Source organism: Perognathus longimembris, chromosome 12 (assembly GCF_023159225.1).
Source record: "Perognathus longimembris pacificus isolate PPM17 chromosome 12, ASM2315922v1, whole genome shotgun sequence".
NCBI classification, from domain to species: domain Eukaryota; kingdom Metazoa; phylum Chordata; class Mammalia; order Rodentia; family Heteromyidae; genus Perognathus; species Perognathus longimembris.
Genome location: NC_063172.1, coordinates 13562424 through 13582324, shown reverse-complemented (window position 1 = coordinate 13582324; position 19901 = coordinate 13562424). Strand labels below are relative to the sequence as shown.

The window sequence follows — 19901 nt, the reverse complement described above, 5'->3', positions numbered from 1 at the left end:
TGTGATGTTTTATTTGGTCATCTTTTCTACTTAAAACCCAACTAAGCAGAGGGTAGTAGCTCACATCTGTAATACCAGCACTTGGAAGACTTTGACAAGAGGATCACAAATTCAAGGCCAGCCTAGGCTACAAAGTGAAGTTCCATCTCAGTTAAAAGGGAAAGAAATGAGTAAGATGGCCAGAATTATCCACATAAGAAACTGAAGCCAGACAAGACGTCAACAATAATCATGCTACTGTTCATAAATATTGCATCATTTTGATTTAATCCTCTCAATAACCCTGTGAGTTGAAGTAAGCTAGTAGGCAATAGCAGCCTTATTTTTTTTGTCAGTTGTGGGGCTTGAACTCAGGACCTGAGCACTGTCCCTGAGCTTTTTCACTCAAGGCTAGAGTTCTACCACTTTGATCCACAGCTCCACTTCCATTTTTCTGGTAATTAATTGGAGATAAGAGTCTCAAGGACTCCTGCCCAGACTAGCTCCTAACCTCAATCCTCAGATCTCAGCTTCCTGAGTAGCTAGGATTACAAGCATGAGCCACTGGTACTGGCACCCTATCAGGTTTGTTAAATCTATATCTTTCACATAGGAAACCAAGAATGTCCCAACAGTAATAAAGCTCAATTGATATTTTATTGATTATATACAGTGTACCTGGCGCCATATATTAAGCCTTGGAGATTATGGCCTCTGCCTAATAGAACTCAGAGCTCAGTAAAAAACAACTATGGAATTTCTCCACCCAACAAATATTTAGCAACTACATGCCAGAGATAACCACCATTCCAAGTGTTTGAGAATGGCAACAAGGAGCAGAAAAACAGAGAGGCCGCCCTCAGAAGGTCAGGGCACTTCAAGACAATCAAGCTGAATGTTCTAGGGGTGGATACATTGAAGGGAGATACAAGGTTCCTTTTCTCAGCTCTGGATGGGTTGATGCCCTCCAGCCCTCTAGGGACACTTGGATCACCAGTGGAAAGTCACTCTTCAGGCATCTCCGCAGACACGCCTAGGAGGGGTCCTGAGAAGGATGGTGAGATGGTAGAACCATGGATCTGACCCCCCTCCTGTTGCACTGAACCCCTAGAAGGCTATCATGATCACATCCATTTCCAGAGTGAGTAGGCTAGCAAGCAATGTTTTGCCACAGGAAGAACACAAGGGCTGCTAAAGGCAATGGGACAATGCTAAATGCCTGCTTTGGGAATAGGGAGGTATCTTTGAATGAAGCCTCATAACTGGAGTGAAGAAGAGTACGACTGGAAATTTTTTCAGATGAAACGAGTTTCCTGTCTACAACCCAGGGAGGGGGAACTGCCACTAAATTCTGCAGAACGAGTGGCATGACTGTTTGGCCAGTCCCCATGACTGGCCTGTTGCTAGGACATGGTTTCCCAGAATGGGAGAGAGAATCTAGATGGTACATTTAATTCACAAGCTCTGGTGACCATTTCTTTCAAGCTGGGATTGAAACCTCAAGAGGAGGCCATGCGCACAGGCTCGCTGACCCTGCGGGAGCTGAGCTGAGGCCAACATGGCCTCCTTCCCACAGCAACATGAAGTTTCCCTTTTAAACCGACTCAGTCTCCAGCAGGGGGAAATTCTCAGTAAACGTTAAAAAGCAGGTTGTTCTACCATGGCAAACACAACTATAGACATGATGTTTGTGGAAATCCTGATGTAGTCCATCCCCGTCTCACCTCAGTAGGACGTGGAGAAAAGAAGACCTGGCATGTTGGAGTGGATTCCCTGAAGACGCAGGGGCAGGAGCCACGCTGCTCCTTTCTCTGGTGCTCTTTCACATGGACCATTCTCAAAGCTTCAAACTCCCATGAAAGAAGTGATAGTCATTTGTAGGGGAAGGGTTTGGAAGGCCTGCTTGAAATGTTCCCTTTATTCTCCTAAAAGAGAAATGAGTCGTGACCCTTTATTATTAAAGACCCAGGGTACACCCAAGGCAAGCCTTACAGTCAAAACTGTCTCCCCAGTGCCCGGCTCCTTTTGAAAGAGCAACTGAGCACCTTTTTAAAATGCAATAACCGTTTACTAGCCATCATTCAGGCTGTAAGTGCTCATGAGCATCCTAAATAAACGGCTTTATGGTAGCAATTTCAGCACTTTGCCTGCTAAATACAACTAATAACCCAGGATAGTGCCTATAAAATAAACAGAAAGACTCTGAAAGGTGAACAGAAGAAATGAGACCCACTAGGGGGTCTCGGGACCTGAGGAACAATAACACAGAAGTGACTTCCCCAGCTTTTCAGGTCCTCATATACCTTAGACTTGGATTTCAAGAAGCCAAGAACCTGCAAATATTAAAAGGAACAGGAAAAAATATGTAAATAAGGAGCAACAACAAAACTCTCCTTCTCCAAAGCATCAAGAAAGGAGCAGCCCACCAAGAGAGAAAACGTTTAGATCATAACATCTTTACTCGAGCCAAGCACCAAGTGAAGGTGCAAGACGCTGAATTTAAGCCCTAGTACTAGGAAAAAAACTAAACCTTACCTATTTTTAAAATGTGACTATACACAGCCTGTTCCCTGGCCACAATGTAACCAAACTAGAATCCATTACAGTAAGATATAAGGAATAATTCCTAAACATTTCAACACTAAACAGCACACTTCCATAGGTCAAAAATGGAACCCCAAAGGATATAAGGATTAAAATACAGCACATAGACTCGTATGGGACATGGATAAAGTTTTGTTGGAAGTTTGCAGGATTAGATGCTACATTCAAGAAAAGAATGTAATGGTGACTTCTTTGTACGATGACTTCGTACAACTTTGTACAACAACTTAAAGATAACAACTTAAAATCAATAAATAATTTTACAAATCTCAAATTAATAACCTAAGCTCCTCTTATTATATTAAGAATGGAGAAAAATTAGCAAAATAACTTAAGGCAACAAGGAATTCAATATTGATATAGAGCCAGAAGTTAATAAAATTAAAAACAGAAAGACTAAAGAGCTAAATCAATGAAAGCAATAATAATTTAGAAAGAGTAATAAAATTGATCAACTTCCAATAAGACTGACAGATAAAAGAGAGTAGCTGCAAATTATCAGCCTGTTAGGAATAAAAGGAATATCACAAAACAATACTGAAGAAATACTATGACCAACTCTACATACATAGTCAGTTACTTAGACTAAAAACATAAGACAGCCTAGTTGTTTTTTTAATATGAGATAATCTGAAAATCCCTATTCCTATTAAGGAAATTGAGTTAGTAATCTTAAAGCTAAAAAAGTGAGTTGGGCTTAATGATACATATCCATAATCCCCACACCCAAGAGGATCATGGGTTCAAAGGGAACCTGGACTACACAGGAGACCCTGTCTCAAAAAAAGAAGAAAGAAAGAAAGAAAGAGAGAAAGAGAGAAAGAAAGAAAGAAAGAAAGAAAGAAAGAAAGAAAGAAAGAAAGAAAGAAAGAAAGAAAGAAAGAAAGAAAGATTAAAAGAACTTTTCAGGTCCAGGTCCAGATGGTGTTACTGGAGAATCTACCAAATGTTTAAAGAAGAATTAACATAATTGTGTACAATGTCTCTCTGAAAATAGGAAAGAACACTTCCCAATTCATCATGATGCTAGTATTATTGTCATACCCAACCCAGACACAGACTATCAAAAAAGAAAACTACAGATCAGAACATGAATATGGATGTATTAGACATAATCACAAAAAAACCCTTAAGAAAATATTAGCAAACCAAATTGGTCATATGTAAAAATAAGTAAGGACGTATCAGCAACCCACCATGGTAACAGACTGAAGAAGAAAAGCATATTATCACATCATTCAACACAGACAAAGCACTTAAGACAATCCAACAGCTATTCATAACTTATCTTCTTTTGTTTTCACTCTCCCACCCCGCCTCAGAATTTAGTTTTAAAAAGCCAGACACCAGTGGCTTCTGTCTATAACCATAGGTACTCAAGGAGGCTGAGATCTATAGAATCAGGGTTCAAAGTCAGCCTGCTGAGAAAAGTCCAAGACTCCATCTCACAAAAAAAAAAAGAAGAGATGGAAGCCTGGCCCAGGTGAGAGATTGTTAACAGAGCACATGAGGCTTGGGGTTCAAGCCCTAGTGATAGGTGTGTGTGTGTATGTGTGTGTGTGTGTGTGTGTGTGTGTGTGTGTGTGACTGAGCTGGAGGGGGTAACAAACTCAGGGAAGTAGGAATAGTGAAGAATTTTCTCAACTTTCTCCTACAAAAATCTTATAACTACCTTATGAAAGAATGAGAGTTCCGGGCTGGGAATATGGCCTAGTGGTCGAGTGCTCGCCTCGTATACATAAAGCCCTGGGTTCGATCCCTCAGCACCACATATGTAGAAAAGGCCACAAGTGGCGCTGTGGCTCAAGTGGTAGAGTGCTAGCCTTGAGCAAAAAGAAGCCAGCAACAGTGCTCAGGCCCTGAGTTCAAGCCCCAGGATGGGGGCGGGGGGCGGTAAAAGAATGAGGGTTCTCTGTCTAATGTTTGGAAAAAGATAAAATATACATTCTCACATTTTTATTCAACATACTAAGGCTAATATGGACATTCTGGGGTGGGGGAGTGGGCATCATTCTGCCTACCACATCACAGTTGGCCCTTAAGATCATTCTACACTGACCTCCCCACTGTGGCTACTATTGCTTCATTACAGACCACCCCAAAACATAGGGGCAGAAAATGACCATACTGTTAGGCCCTCCATTTCTGTGGCTCAAGAATTCAGACAAAGAACACATCTCTGTTTCTCAAAGTCTAAAATATCATCTTGTAGGACCCAATCCCAGATGACAGAGCAGCAGGAAGCTGGAATCTCCTGGAGACATCCATCACTCTCCTTTTTGACCTTGGATGCTAACTGTAGGCTGGAACCTTAGTGGGAGCTGCTGACTGCTACCCCGCTAGGTCCTCTCCTGTGTGCCGAGGCAGTTTCCAGGGAATCAGACTTCTTGTATAGTTCCTCAAGCCCTAAAACCCAAGTGCCATGGGACACAAAGTAGGTAGAAAAGCATTGTTGTTCGTGATTTAGCCTCAAAAATCACAGACTCATTCTGTACCACACTATTGGCCAAAGCCCTCACAAACCCACCCATCCAAGTTCAAGAGAGGAATGGAGAGCCTAGGTCCAAGTAGAGGGAGGCAAGATCACTTTGTAGAATAGCTACTGGGATGGGGGTGGAGGGCTTTACCATCGCTGTACTAGGCAGATCCCACTTTTTCTGTGGGGTCTTGTTTCCCACCCCCAGAATTCTATCCAACTGATCTCTGATCTTTGCTTCCAAAGGCTTGAGGGTGGATGTTTCTACTTCCTTTGTGTTCATACAGAGAGCAGGAATTTGAGGAATTCTTCATTTTTCCTCTAACTCTTTCTTCCCAAGCTAAACACATCTGTTCATGAAAGTGGGGGGAGGAGAGAACCTTCTCTTTTTCATATTTTCTTTCTGAAATTTGTTGTCCTAAGTTCTTTCCCTTCCCCTCAGGATCCATGTTATTATAACTAAAAATCCAAGTATTTGCTCAAGAATGCATTGTTTGCCTCCTTCCTTCTCTGAGTTCTTTTTCACCCCTACTTGATGGAGTGCAGAGAAATCACAAGGAACAGAAGGAAGTACACAGAAGTCAGACTACCAGTTAATAGTCCCAACAATGTGCCATTGCTACAAGTTCTAATCTCCTCTGTCAGCATCGCAATGCAACTTGACCTATTCCTGGAATGCATAATACCTACTTTCCCTGCCCAAGTTAGTACAAGTAGCCCAATAAAGTAAAGAGTACACATGGGTCCTAAAACATCATCCTTATCATTGATAAAAGCCAAGCCAAAGGAGGGGGGGGTGCCATAGATTCATGTTATGAACTGAAGGTTTGTGCCTCCCAATTCAAATGCTGAAGGCCTATTCCCATCTGTTCCCATTGTGTTGCTATTTGAGAAGGGGTCTGGGGGTTGCGGTTAATTAGGGTTAAATTTTGTCAGGAAAATGGAACCTTCATGATGGGGTTGAAGCTCTTATAAGAGACAACAGTGCTCCCCCCCCCCCCACATTCCATGTATACACATGGAGGTCATATAAGCACACAAGAAGATGACAGCCACTGACAAGCCAAGAGAAGAGCACTCGGAAAGAAACCTGCCTTGACAGATCCTTGATCTTGGACTTCTCATCCTCCACCACTGTAAGAAAGAATCGTTGTTTAAGCCATTCAGCCTATTGCATTTTGTTATGACCGCATGAGAGTTCCAACACATACTATTAGCATTGAGAGAAGGTTACTGTTGTGCTAAATGCCTAAACATTTGGAGACAACTTTGGAACTGGACAATAGGTAGAGGCTTGGCTTTTGAGATACATGGTAGGAAAGCGGGTCTACAAGGCATCTATTGAGTTCTCAGAAAGAAAAGAGGAAAGCTGGAGAGAAATCTTCGTGCTCTTAGAGAATGTATAAGAATACAATATTGGTAGAAATATGAATGGCAAAACCATTCAGCAAAGTCTCAGATGGAAGCAATAAGGCATTGTGTTATTGGACACTGAAGGAAGGTGCTTCTTGAAATAAAATGGCAGAGAACTTGCATGAACTATGTTCTACTGGTCTGTGGAAGGTAGAACTTTCAAGCAGGGAAGGCAAGTATTTCGCTGAGGACATTCCTAAGTAAAGTGTTGAAGAAGCTTGGCTCCATCTGAGTGATTATTGTAAAATGCAAACACAAAGGGTCAAATTGAAGAAGGGATTGCTAAGCAAAATGGAACTTGATGATCTGGAACATTCTCATCCCATTCATTTTGCAAAAATAAAAATGAGAAAGGTTGTTCTGAAAAGAATCCAAGAGTATGCCTTGACTATCACTCAGAAAAAAAAAGTTTATGGGACTATGTAAGCAGAAGTATTGCTGGTGGGGCCTGAAGGGGAAGGGCGCAGGACAAAATGAGAAAAAAAAAGTTTTACTTCTTGCATTTGACAAGACAGGATGGTAGAGATCTAGCTGAAGATGTATAGAAGGGAAAAAATTATCTCCAAGATGACTTAGGAATCCCCAGGACCATTGCCTTGGTTTCAATAGGCCAGATGCTATGGGTATCTCTTAGAGCTAGGAGAATAGTGTTGCCACCTAGGTGGGCATGGAGTGTAGAGTACAAATCTAAAAGGAATTATTCTGGAGTCTTAAAAGCTAGTGCCATTTGCTTTTCTAGACTCTGGACTTGCTTGGGGTGTATCATGCCTTTCTTCCTTCCGATCTTTCTCATTTTGAACGAAAACAACTGCCCAATTCCTGTCCACCAGTGTATTTTTGGGAACACCTAGTGTTAACATGGCAAACAAAACACAGGGCTTCAGAAGTTTCCAACCACAGAGGAATTTTGTCTCAGGATGAATAATGTCCTTATTTACACTTGTAGGTGTTTTAGATTACATTTTAAAACTCGAGGGTTACAGTTCTTTCAGAAATGAGTTTAAAATCTTTGGAACCACTGGGATAGAATGAATATATTTTTGCATATGAGAAATGGAGTGTTATGGGCTGAATTTGTCCCTACACATCCAAATGCTGAATCACTAGCCTCTTGTTGTAATGGCAACTAATGATAGGGTCTTTGGAAAGAAATTTGAGTTAGCTGAGGACTTTCATGGTAGGATTTTTGTTCTTAGAAAATGAGATATTGCCAGGCACCAGTGGATTATGTCTGCAATCCTAGCACACTCATGAGGCTGAGATATGAGGATCACAGTTCGAAGCCAGTTTGGAGAGAAAGTCCATAAAGTCCAGAAGTAGAACTATGGCTCAAGTGGTAGAGCACTAGCCTTTAGCAAAAAAGCTCAGGGACAGCACCCAGGCCCTGAGTTCAAACCCCATTACTAGCAGAGAGGAGGGGGAGGGAGGGAAGGAAAAAACAAATGAGTTATTATTTTCTCTTGCACTCTCTCTACTTATACAAGGAAGAAGTCATGTGAGCTGATTGAGCACTGGATTTTCTTATTCTCAGTATAATATATTATTATAACTACTATTAGTAAAGATTTGCACTTACATTTTTAACATGAATCAACGTAAATAAAACATTAAATGACACTGTTAGAGGGAAAACTGTGAAGATGGTATACACATGAGTGAATTTGGGAGACACAGGATAATTTCCAATTTGGTTGATTTCCAATCAACTAAACTTGGGTTCAAGTCCTTATATAACCATACTGTCTATGGATAACTCCTAAACATCTATGGGCCTCAATTTCCTCCTTCAGATTAAAGAAAGAAAATCACTTACCAGGTTGTTGTAACAATTAAATGAGAGAAAATGCAATAAGCACCTTCTAGGTGACCTGGCAAAGAATGGAAACTTGTTGTTGTTGTTGTTGTTTTTGGCAATTCCAAACAGGAACTTATTCTAGAACCTACTGAATATCTATAGTTGATAGAAATGACCTAGAGTATACATGTGCTGATGATCTAGGACCTGGGTGGGAGTCCTTAAGCTAATTCTAGCTGTTTCATTAAAAAAAAAAAAAAAAAAAAAAGCCTGATTCCAAGAAAAGAGTTTGATTCAGAAAACTAGCCATGGGCCAAGAGTCTTCTCTAACCCTTTTCCTGGACTTTTTATGATCTTGAACTCATGACTGGAACCTTCTTCATAGGCTTCAATGTGAAATGGAGATAATGGTACCAGCTCTGCTTTCCTAACAGAGTTGATTCAAGCATCAGGCCAGCTTGTGAAATCAAATGCATAAGCTCGCTTCCCCACCCCGCCTCCCCCAACCCAGCATAGTTTTAGTTTTGCAAATTGCTGCTAAGTCAAGCTCTTGCTCTCTGGTTGGAAACAGTAAATCCCAGCTCCAGTTCTATCAATGCGTTGGATTTCATCTCAGGGCACAAGATATTTTATATTCATTATCAACCCACTGGGGAGGGAGCTGCAGAGGTAGAAGGAAATAGCATCTATTTACGTTTTTTTTCTATCTTGCAAGCATTCAGTAAAACAATCTGAGAGTTCTAGAAGGTCATTCTGTACCTCCGTTTATTATAAGTAACATCAGGTGGGAGCTACTCCATGTTACAGCTACAGATGAGTAGACGGTCAATCGTTTCTATCTCTCAGGAGTTTTAACATGGCCAGGCCCTGGTGGCTCACATCTATAATCAGAGCCACTCAGGAGGCTGAGATCCAAGGACTGCAGTTTGAAGCCAGTCCAAGCAGACAAATCTGTGACACTTATTTCCAATTAACCAGCAAAAAGACGGAAGTAGAACTGTGACTCAAGTGACAGAGTGTCTTCTTTGAGTAAAAAAGCCAAATGAGAGCATGGGGCCACAAGTTTAAGCCCCAGTATGGGGGGGGGGGCTATATTGTGAAAAAATATATAACTGTGATACATCAAGGAATATATACCAAAATTATCATCGGTACCAAGTTCAATTGCTGAAAATCGTTTCCTTAACTTCCTCACAGCTTGTTTTCATTCATTTAAGAATTATTTACCCAGCACTCACATGCAAGAGGTGACCCTATAATTCACATCTCAATTCCAAATCTTTGCTGCTCTCCTCTCCCCCTGGGTTTGCTCTGGGTTTATAAACCAGTATCTTCAGATTAGGAGATTCTCAGGAAATAAGACAGTGACTTTTATTTTGCCTCCTCCAGTCACTTCAAAATTGTCAATACTTCGCAACCAGGCCTGGTTCTCATCAAATGGTGGAGTGGAAGATGCTGTTTTCTCTTCTAGGAATCTAGAAAGAACCACAATCATCTGTGTCTTGATTTCTGAATGCATCCAAGTTTGGTGTCTCGGTTCTGCTTCTGGCTGCTCTTGGCTATGTCACTTTAGAGAAGTTTCTTAACCTCTATCTATAAAACAAGGGGAAATTATAGAGGTGGGCGAATGGTTCTAAGGACTGGATAAGATAATGCACAGGAAGATCCGTTGCAGTGCCTGGAACCCTGACAGCCTACAAACAGTTGCTGCTAATAAAAGTCATCTGGGGAAGCACTGGGGCTGAGCTAAACTGAAGGTGGAGCTCAGTCAGTTAGCAGAATGGCGGGGTTGTGAAGTGGCTAAGGACTCTGTCTCTGACCCCTCATGAACCACTCACCTCCATTTGTTTTGAGCAAGTTACTATACTTCTGTGAGCCTCCTCGTGTATAAAACACAAACTAGTCCTATAACTTGACAGCAGTTCTTCAGGCGTAGTTCAGGGAGTCTAGACATCCAGTCAGAGATCATTTCAGGGAGTCCTCAAAGTAAAAAATGTTTTTATAGGAGTACTGAAATGTGACTTGCCCTTTTCATTCTTATTCTTTCTCAGGTATAGTTGAGTTTTCCAAAGGCTACAAGTGATCTATTGAAATCATTGTTCTGATGCCCAACAGAAAGTGTTTACCAATTCTTGTTTTCTTTCTTTATTTCTTTTGTTCTTTTATTCTTTGTCTTGCAGGAAAATGGGTGGAACTGGAGCTGTTGTGAGAAACAAGCCAGATTCAAAAGGACAAATATTGCATGTTTTCTCTTATATGGGTCCTAGATTAAAAAAATAAAATAGAAGGATGAGTATTAGAGAAGAGAAAGGGGGCCATAGGGAACAGAGAGAATGGAAAGGGTATATAGGATCAAAGTGCATTATATATATATATATATATATATATATATACATGTATTAAAATGTCACAAGAGCCAGGCACCATTGACTCACACCTGTAATCCTTAGCTACTCTGGAGACTGAGATCTGAAGATCTGGTTCTAAGCTAGCCCGTGCAGAAAAGTCCCGGTGAGACTCTTATCCCTAATTAACCACTCAAAACCCAGAAGTGGTGCAATGGCTCAAAGTGGTAGAGTACTCGCCTTGAACAAAAGAGCTCAGAGATAAAACCCAGGCCCTGAGTTCAAGCTCCACACTAATGAAAAAAAAAGTCACAAGAAGCCTTGTACAGTTAGTACATGCTAATGAAACCATTTAAAGGTAATTCCAAATGTGCTAAATGTACATATATACACATATCCATGTGTATATACACATATATACACATATATATCCATGTGTATATATGTATAATCGCATAAATAAAAACATTTTAGAGTCTTTCATAAGGGAAACTGTGACAAAACATTTTTTTCTTTTTTTAATATATTTTTTTCCTTTATTGTCAAAGTAATGTCCAGAGGGGTTACAGTTTCATATATAAGGCAGTGAGTACATTTCTTGTTCAATTTGTTACCTCCTCTCTCATTCCCCCCTTCCCCTCTCCCCCCCCCCCCCCCGTGAGTTGTACAGTTAGTTAGGGCTTTATAGCAACTCAATTATACACACAAGGGGCTGAATAAAACATTACCCATATAATATTGATTATGAAGCTCTTGGATACTGGTCTGGTAAGAGTCTACCTGCATGCCTCCATATAAACTAAGAATTTAATGCAATTTAATGCAAAAGTTGCCCTTGATTATTCGTTACTATTTTCAGTTTTTGTTCTTTGTTCTGTTGTTAATGCTGAGACTTGAACTCAAGGCCTCATGCAGTTAGATTTTTCTACTCAAGCTGCCACTCTACTACTTGAACCATACTTCCACTCTAGCTTTTTTTTTTTTTTTTTTTGGCCAGTCCTGGGGCTTGGACTCAGGGCCTGAGCACTGTCCCTGGCTTCTTCCCGCTCAAGGCTAGCACTCTGCCACTTGAGCCACAGCGCCGCTTCTGGCCATTTTCTGTATATGTGGTGCTGGGGAATCGAACCTAGGGCCTCCTGTATCCGAGGCAGGCACTCTTGCCACTAGGCTATATCCCCAGCCCCCCACTCTAGCTTTTTGCTGGTTGATTGGAGTTTCATGACTTTTCTGCCTGGGCTGGCTTTGAACCACAATTCTCAGATCTCAGTCTTCTGAGTAGCTAGAATTATAGACGTGAATCAATGCCTTGCTCTTTCGCTGTTGTTGTTGTTGTTTATGGTGAAAGTTCAGTCTAGGTTAAACTCTGGACCATTTAAAGATACTTCAGTGTCCACTGTCCATGAAAATCCAAGTGTCCTGAAGATACAGCAAGTCAGTAGAATGTTCCAGAGGGCCACAGATTACCTCACTCATCCTGGCCCTGCTCTTGCTGCATATAATCTGTACTCAGTCAGAAGCACGTGGCAATGAGGTAGACACAAGGAAAGTTTGCATTATTGAAAACTCTCACAGTAATGGATCATCAAAGGAGATGCAGCCTCAAAATAGAATAGCTTCCTTAAGGTTTGGGCAATTTCCATGGAAACAGACTGAAAAGTGAACCTATTTTACAAAGGTGGGGAGGAAAGGCCTGAAGGGCATAACAGTACAAACCAAGTGAAAATGTTGAGTTGGGATTGTTTTCTCTTCCTTTAACTCGTTTTCCCCTAGACGGGGTGGGGAGAGCCCACATCCCTAAATTCTGAAGTCCAAGGTGAGAAAATAAAGCATTTAGCTAACAGGATACTTAAAGAGTCTGAATGACGGGAGGAGTGACATTGATCAACCTGCACTGTCCTCACAAATTGACATGTTAAATTGAAAGCCCTTTGTGAGGATTTCTTTTTTTAAGTCTGAGAAAGAAGCCTGCATGATCTGTATCACAGTCATCAAGAGGTCTTAACAGATTCTGGTTAAGAACTGAGCAGATTTGCATAGTGACAAAAGGCCTCTGCCAGGCCAAACCCTTGTTTGCTGGGCTGGGAAAAGGCAAACAGACCCTACATCAGCAATAACACAATCGACAGGGGATTAGTACAAAACGTTTGCTGGCTATCTTAATTGTTAAAAATATATACATATATGTCCATGTATATACATATGTATATGTGTGCATGTATGTATACATATATATTGTTTGTATGTATATATATATATACATATATAAAAATAATAGCCAGGTGCTAGTGGTTCAAGCCTGCAATCCTAGCTACTCAGGAGGCTGAGATCCGAGGATGGAGGTTGGAAGCCAGCCTGAGAGTCAAGACTGTCATCTCCATTAACTACCCCAAAAACTGGAAGTGGAGCTGTGGCTCAGGACATAGAATGCCAGGCCTTGAGAGACCAAACCCGGAGTTCAAACCCCAGGACAGACAGACAGACGGACAGACAGACGGACAGACAGACGAGAGAGAGAGAGAGAGAGAGAGAGAGAGAGAGAGAGAGAGAGACATCAAAGAGAAATGGAAGGCCTTTAGAAAAGAAGAAAGACAGACAGACCTTGTAGCCACTTCCTTCTGTCCAGACGAGGAAGGGAAATTTTTTAGAAAGAAAAAAGTCCCCGGCCTGCTGGCCACGCGCCAGCACCCAATCCCAGCGGCCCGCCCCAACCCAGATCCCCGCCGCCAGCCACCGGCGCACACCGCCACCTGTTGCCGTCCTCGCCCCCGGAGCCGAGCCGCCAGCCGCCGCTAGAGTTCGCGCTAATTCCCCGGAGCAGATCGGGCCGCCCAGGCCCCAGCCGCGCTTGCCAATCCGCAGGGCGGGCGGACGGGCACCCGCAGACTCCCAGTCCCAAAGCCCGCCCCCCCCCCCACACCTTTTTGTGTCCTCTCCGAGCCCAGGGGATCAAAACGGGACCCCACCCCCGGGGCGGCAGCACCCCCCCCCGGCCCGCTCGCCCCCCGGCTTCTGCGCCTGGCACCCTCGCCCCCCCCCCGACCCCGCGCACACACCCCGGAGATTCCGCAGCGCCCAGGCCCGCGGCGGGGCGGAAACGGAGTCCGCGCCGGCAGGAATGCGCCGCGCGGGGCAGGTTGCTACACGAGGTTCCCAAAGGTCCCCCCACACACACACACCCCACCCCCGCCAGATCCCGAGTCCCCAGGGCTGTTGCCCAGAGCGCTCAGGCCAGGACACGAGTTCCTAGGTGGCCAGGCTGCGAGGAAGGGCAGCGAGATGCCCGCTGGGCTGTAGGTAAGGCGTTGGGGGGCGCGGGGAGGGGGGGGGAAGGTGAGGGCACTGGTTAGCGGGCCCCTTACCGCCCCGATCGCCGGAGCCCCAATTCCGAGAAGGAGCCGCCGCGCTTCCGAGGGTGTGCCGGGTCTCGGAGCCTTCCGAATCCCAGCGAAAGGCGGGCGAGACAAGTTGAAGTCCGCTCCCGGGGCGTCTGTTTGTTTATTGGCTCTAAAGAGAGAGGAGGAAAAAAAAAGAAAAGAAAAGAAAAAAAGTTTGAATCTCTTTCACCAGCCTCCGAAGACCGGGCGCGAGCCCGCAACCTCAGAACCGCACCGCCACCAGGGTCGGGACTTCAGATCGTTATGTCAGGGGGAGGGGGGGTCCCTGCCCTCCCCTACCCCGCCCCGCCCCCCACCTCAAATGTGTCTCACTTTAAAAAAAAACAAAAAAGTTTTCAATTTTGTTAGGATTTTCCCGAGCCGGAAGGCGAGGCGGAGACGCGCAGGTTGCGCCCCGGGGGTGGGGGGGGTAGGGGGGAGACTCGGGGTTGGCCCCACTCCACCCCCTGCGCTCAGCCCCCTCCTCCCCACCCCCCCCCCACCCCACCAGCGAACGCTAGGAGAGGGTCTCGGGGTTCCGGGGTACCGGCGGGCACGGGGTTCACCCAGAGCGCCCCCCGCGATCCCACGGTGCGCCACTCCACGTGCCGAGGATCAACAGTTTGTTGGAGCTCATCAGTGACACCTTGAACTTTTCCTAAAGAAAAAAAAAAATGGGAATTGCACCGGTAGGGGTTGTGGTCGCGGTCGCCTCGCTCGGCCCGGGTCCTGCTTAATATTCAATGATGTCGCTGGCGCCTCCTCCTCCTCCTCCTCCTCCTTCTCCTCCTCCTCCTCCTCCTCCTCCTCCTCCACGCACAAATTCCACCGAGTCCGTTACTGGACTCAGACTTTGAAGTTCATTGAATAACCGCCCCCCCCCCGCAGCCCCCCTCCACTTGGGCCAGGTAACCGGAGCGTTTCGGGGCCGCCCGGCGGCCGCCCGCGGCTGACACCTCGGCGCGGGCGGCCCCGGAGGGGGCCGGCTCTGACTTTGTAACTTTGCGCGCAGCCCGGAGCCCGGGTGGCAGCTCGGGCTGGTGGTATCGTATGCAAATACGCATGCTGACGTTACAGATCATGTGAGTTTTGGCGTAGATTCCCCACTGATCGAGGCTCTTTTTTTTTTTTTCCTCCCCTTTTTTTTTTCGTTTTTTGTTTTTTTTTTCCTCTTAAAATTTTTTTGTGGCCACCATTATCCGTACGGGGGCTTTTATTTTTTTTTTTTTCTGTCTGTCTGTCTGTCTGTCTGGCAGACTGGCTTCCCACCCCCCCCCCACCTCTTTCCCACTGCGCCCGAGTCGGGGAGTGGGGAGTGGGTGGGGGGAGCCAGCAGAGTTCCATTTTGGAACAACCGCGCCTCGTCTCCGCGCTCCCAAGCCCGGGTCCCCGCCGTTCCCAAGCCCGGCGCAGGTAAGAAACTTCGCCCCGGCGCGGAGCACCCCGACACCCGGCGCCGCCAACCCCGATTCCTTCCCCCCCCCCCTCCACCTCCACCCCACACCCCCCGCACGCCGGGCTCCGGCTACTCCAAGCCCAACTTTCCCACCGCCGCCGCCGCCGCCGCCGCGGTTCCCGAAAATGTGTTGTTAATGGGACTTGGCGGGGTTCGCGATTGGAGAGGGGGGTGGGGTGGGGGGCGCGCGGAAAGTGGGGGGGGGGGGCAGGCTCGTGCAGCCAGCGGCGGGAGGAAACCAGCAGACACCGGGGGAGGACGCAGGTTTATTACCAGGAAAAAAAAAGAAAGAAAAAAACAAGAGTTTTGATTACAAGTTTGGATAAACGGGAGGCAGAGCGAGGAGGAGGAGGAGGAAAAACATGTCTACGTTTCCCTATGTCGACATAAGCCACAAAAAAATATGGCGTCCGCTTTCGACAGGGCGTTACGTAGACCCGACTCTGTTTTTATTTATTTATTTCGTGGCCGCCTCCCCTGCCTTCCCGGCCCCGCCGCGGCGCTTTGTGCGCGCGGGGCAGGTCCCGCGGGGACTCGGCCGGGACGCGGCCCCGGCTCCGCGCGCTGGGGCCGGCCGGGGCTTGTGGTGGGGAGGGGGGGGTGGGGGGTGCGGGCTGCGCCGCCGCCGCCTCCCCGCGCTCGCCTCGTCTCCCGGTGACGATTCGCCGTAACCGGGTGGCAGGAAGCGTGACGCCGGCGGGGCCGGGGCGGCCGCTCCTCCCGGCGCTCCGGTGGCTGCGGGCGGCGGGCGGGCGGGCGCGCGGTGCGGGGCGGCCGATCGCTTCCCGGGCGCGGGCAAGGGCCGGAGAGGGGCGCTGTCCCCACGCCCCGCTCAGGTGCGCGACGAGGACGAGGGGACTCGTCCTCACACACACACACCCCACCATCCTCACCTCACCCCCGGCCCGCGCTCCGCGTCGCCCACGGCGCGTGTCCGCCTGCGCCCCTGGAGCTTCGCCCCCCCCCCGCCGCCGCCGCCCCCCGCACGGCCGCCGGTGCTTGGCTTGCCAGCGGACCCCACAAGAGGTTAATCTTTGTGGGCGTCTCGGCTGCTTTGTGGCTTCCCCAGGCAGGACTCGGGATCCTCGGCTTTGCAAACTTGCCCTCCCCCCACACACGCCCGCTTCGCCGGAGGCTGCGAGGACGCACGACCGAGAGGAGCGGAAAGTTGGAGAGCAGCGAGCATCACAGGACGGTCCCTGCGGCCGCCTGGCTGTGCCGAGCTTGGGGAGGCGGAGGCGGAGGCGGGGGGGGGGGGTGTCAGGCTGAGAGTGGAAGGGGATGGGGGGAGGACTTGACGGGAATGCCAAGTTGTGATTTGCTCTGCCTTCCACCTGATTGATGGCTTCAAAGCCAGTGGGGGGGGGGGGGGGGTCTCTCCCTTCCACTGTTCCCGGGTGGCCTTTTGTTTGCCTGGGGCGTGGAGGAGAGAGTTGGGGAGTAAGGACATGAACTGGACACCCTCCACCTTCCACGAGTGGCATCCCCGTGGGCATTCACTTTTTCAGCCCCCCTCCTCCCCCCCCCCTACTTCCCCCTACCTGCTCTCTGGAAATCCATTTCTCCCTAGAAGTTAACTTCTGGGATCTGAGATAGGCCCTGTTGAACAGGTTTGGGGGTGTGGGGGGACAAGGATACCCTCCCCACCAACCCCAGAGGCTGTTCAGACCTCCCACAATGACTCTCTTAAAACACCACACACACACACACACACACACACACACACACACACTCCCACTCCTTTCTGGAGAGCAGAGATTAATGCGGGCAGAAGCGAAGGGGGTGAGATGCTGAGAGCCTCTTCAAGGCGAGTCAAAAGGTGATTTTCTATTTATGAGAATGGAGAGTTTAAGCAGTTCAGTCCCAGGGCAGTCATGTCAAAAAGCATTTGGATGACGACCAAGTGGAATAAATATCTTGTAAAATGGCATGTTTAATAGTAAAAATAGATTAATGGAGCTGTCAAGTGGTTGAATGGGACTAACATAAAGGTTTCATTTAAGTTTAAAGGGAAAGTTACATAAAGCTGTACACACATCTCTTCAAGCCAGAGGTAGGGAACGGTAGACGCAAACTAACTGTAACTGTGTGTGATGTGTGAAAATATCTTTGCTATTTAAACTCTTGTCTCCTGGATTGTTCTCCTGTGACCTTGGACCCTGCTGGCCAGCTAGGTTTGATGTCAGCTAAGGATCCAGAGACTACAGCATTTAAGGGGAAAATTCAGGAAGCCAAGGTTTTAGGGGAAGCTGGCTAATCCTCCTTTAATGGGGGGAAAAAATAAACCAACCTGAAATGATACTGCTGTTTGTTGGCCCTGAAAAGAAGGTATATTCCCAAGATGTAAATACAGGCAGGAAAGGGAGCAGCCACTGAGTCTCAACTCACAAATTCATCTGCATTTTATTTCTTTATTCATTTATTTAGCAACTACATGGTCTTGATTTATTTATCCACTCAGGACTGTAATGTTCGTTAGACTAATAAGAGCTCATAATCATTAGGCACTTTTATATGACAGCACTATCCTAAATGCTCGTGATTAAAGTATTTTGTTTTGCCCACTGCTGTGATGGAAGTCGTTCTCATTCTCTTCTTGTATGGATAAGGAAGTGTGCACAGTGAGGTAAGAGGCCTTGCCTAAGACCCAAGGGCTTCTAAGAAGAGCACCAGCCTCCAGAAAACTCACAGGGACAACAGACAGACCAACAGGCCTCCTTGTCACACACTTGCCCAGGCTTAAGAGTCGCTGGTGGAATAGATAACCCCTACTCTAGGAGTCCAAGCGCCACAGCAGAGAGCATTCAGTAGGCCAAATCAAGTAGGACTAAACAGATGCTACAAGTGAGGGAAATAACTGCTATGGCAACACAGGGAGGAGGGTCTTATGGAAGGTAGAATCTGAGCTGGTCCCTTGAATGAGGAGAAACAATGTCTGAAGGTGTATTGGCCATCACTGCATTCGGCTGCTAGCAACAGAAATCCTAACCACTGAGACTTAACCAGGTAGGGACTTATTTGTGTCACACAACCCATCAGCCATACCACTGGGACCTACGTGATGCCTCTCCACTTTGCCATCCTTAGGATAGAAGTCTTTAGCCCGAGGCTAATCAACTTCTGGTAGGAAAGGTGGCTGCTATATCTTCAGGTCTGCTTTCCAAGAAAAGAGGGAAAGAAGGAAGGGAAGGAGAAAGAAAGAAAGAGAGAGAGAGAGAGGGAGGGAGGGAGGGAGGGAGGGAAGAAGGAAGGAAGGAAGGAAGGAAGGAAGGAAGGAAAGGAAAGGGAAGGGATGCAAAGAGCTCTTGCACTTAACAGTCTTCCTGTTAAATTTGGGAAGGACCATTTCTCCCAGGAACTTCATCTGCTAGAGCTGTGCCACATAGCCATGAAAACGGCAGGATGATCAGGAATTTTCTTTTAGGTACACTGCTGCAGTGAAGAAGCTAAGGGTCAGCTTGTAAAGCAGACAAGGTGAATGGAGGACCGGCAGTTGCTTTGTAGGTAGAGTGTGTGCTTACTGAGATGCGAATTCTCCTGGTACTCTCCCGGGCTGCTTCCGAGGGAGGTGGAGAGGAATGCATAAAGAGATGAGGCCAGACTTGCTGTGGGTGTGGAGGTGGTTGGATTTTTATCTGTAGGCACTAAGGAACGATGGCAGGCTTCTGAGGAGGGAATGGCACACTTTTTATTTTAGCAGGGTAAGATTCAGATTTGACAACTGTGTATTTTGTGCAAATAAGCCCCCTTGGTTATTTGACCTAAAATACATGATGGGGAGTTTAAGACCAAGAACCAGTTATGCCTTGACACAGAAAGAAGATTTCAGGCAAGAAAGAAGTAGAAGGGTGGTGGTGTGATTGTCTCTGAGATCTTGCCAATAAGTACCAAAAATTAACCCGACGCTTGCCAGCCATCACTACAAAGCAATCAGCTCTTCTTTCTCAGAACCTCAGTGGGCTGAAAGGGCTTGCTAGGATTCCGTCTACCCCCTAATCGTTTCATTTGTCTTTGCCCTGGGTTTTGGGATTCCATGCCTTCACCACAGCTCCACCACTCCCTTGAAATCTCTTTGGTCATGAACTTAGTCCTTTGCTTCGAATCCAAAGGATGGCATCAGAGGGCCCAGAGGCCTGCCGTTCACTGGCTTCCTCACTGGGCTCCAGCGAAGACCAGCATCTCTGCTTCTCTTGGATCCATTGTTGTTAGCTTTATGACTTTGGGCTATGAACTTGCCTCTCTGGGTCTCACTTTCTTCTGCTGTAAGACAGAGATCATTGTACAACTTCCCTGGGGTTTGCTGTGAAGGATATAAAGAAATTTGTTTTTTTTAAAGGGGGGTCTAGCACAGCACCTGACACAGAGATTGTGCTCAGTGAATCACTTATCCTCCCTGCCATCACCTGTGGGATCTGATTCCGTTAGGTCTTTGAGGTGTAGAATAATTAATATGTGTGGA

General features: G+C 46.5%; 1 protein-coding gene and 1 long non-coding RNA gene across 3 annotated transcripts in view; one reads left to right on the top strand and one right to left on the bottom strand.

Moving 5' to 3' along the window:
• Positions 1-9276: 9276 nt before the first annotated feature.
• On the bottom strand, positions 9277-14759 carry LOC125360855. Its single transcript, XR_007212817.1, has 3 exons — positions 14674-14759; positions 13972-14116; positions 9277-10530 (listed from the first exon to the last, which is right to left on the bottom strand). It is a non-coding gene; the product is annotated as an uncharacterized LOC125360855 (long non-coding RNA).
• Positions 14760-15220: 461 nt separating this feature from the next.
• Positions 15221-19901, top strand: part of Zhx2 (zinc fingers and homeoboxes 2) — a 124511-nt gene continuing 119830 nt past the window's right edge. For both annotated transcript variants that reach the window (XM_048358996.1, XM_048358995.1), the window contains exon 1: positions 15221-15399. The gene's annotated coding sequence lies outside the window, so the exon portion shown is untranslated. The remainder of the gene's footprint in view (positions 15400-19901) is intronic.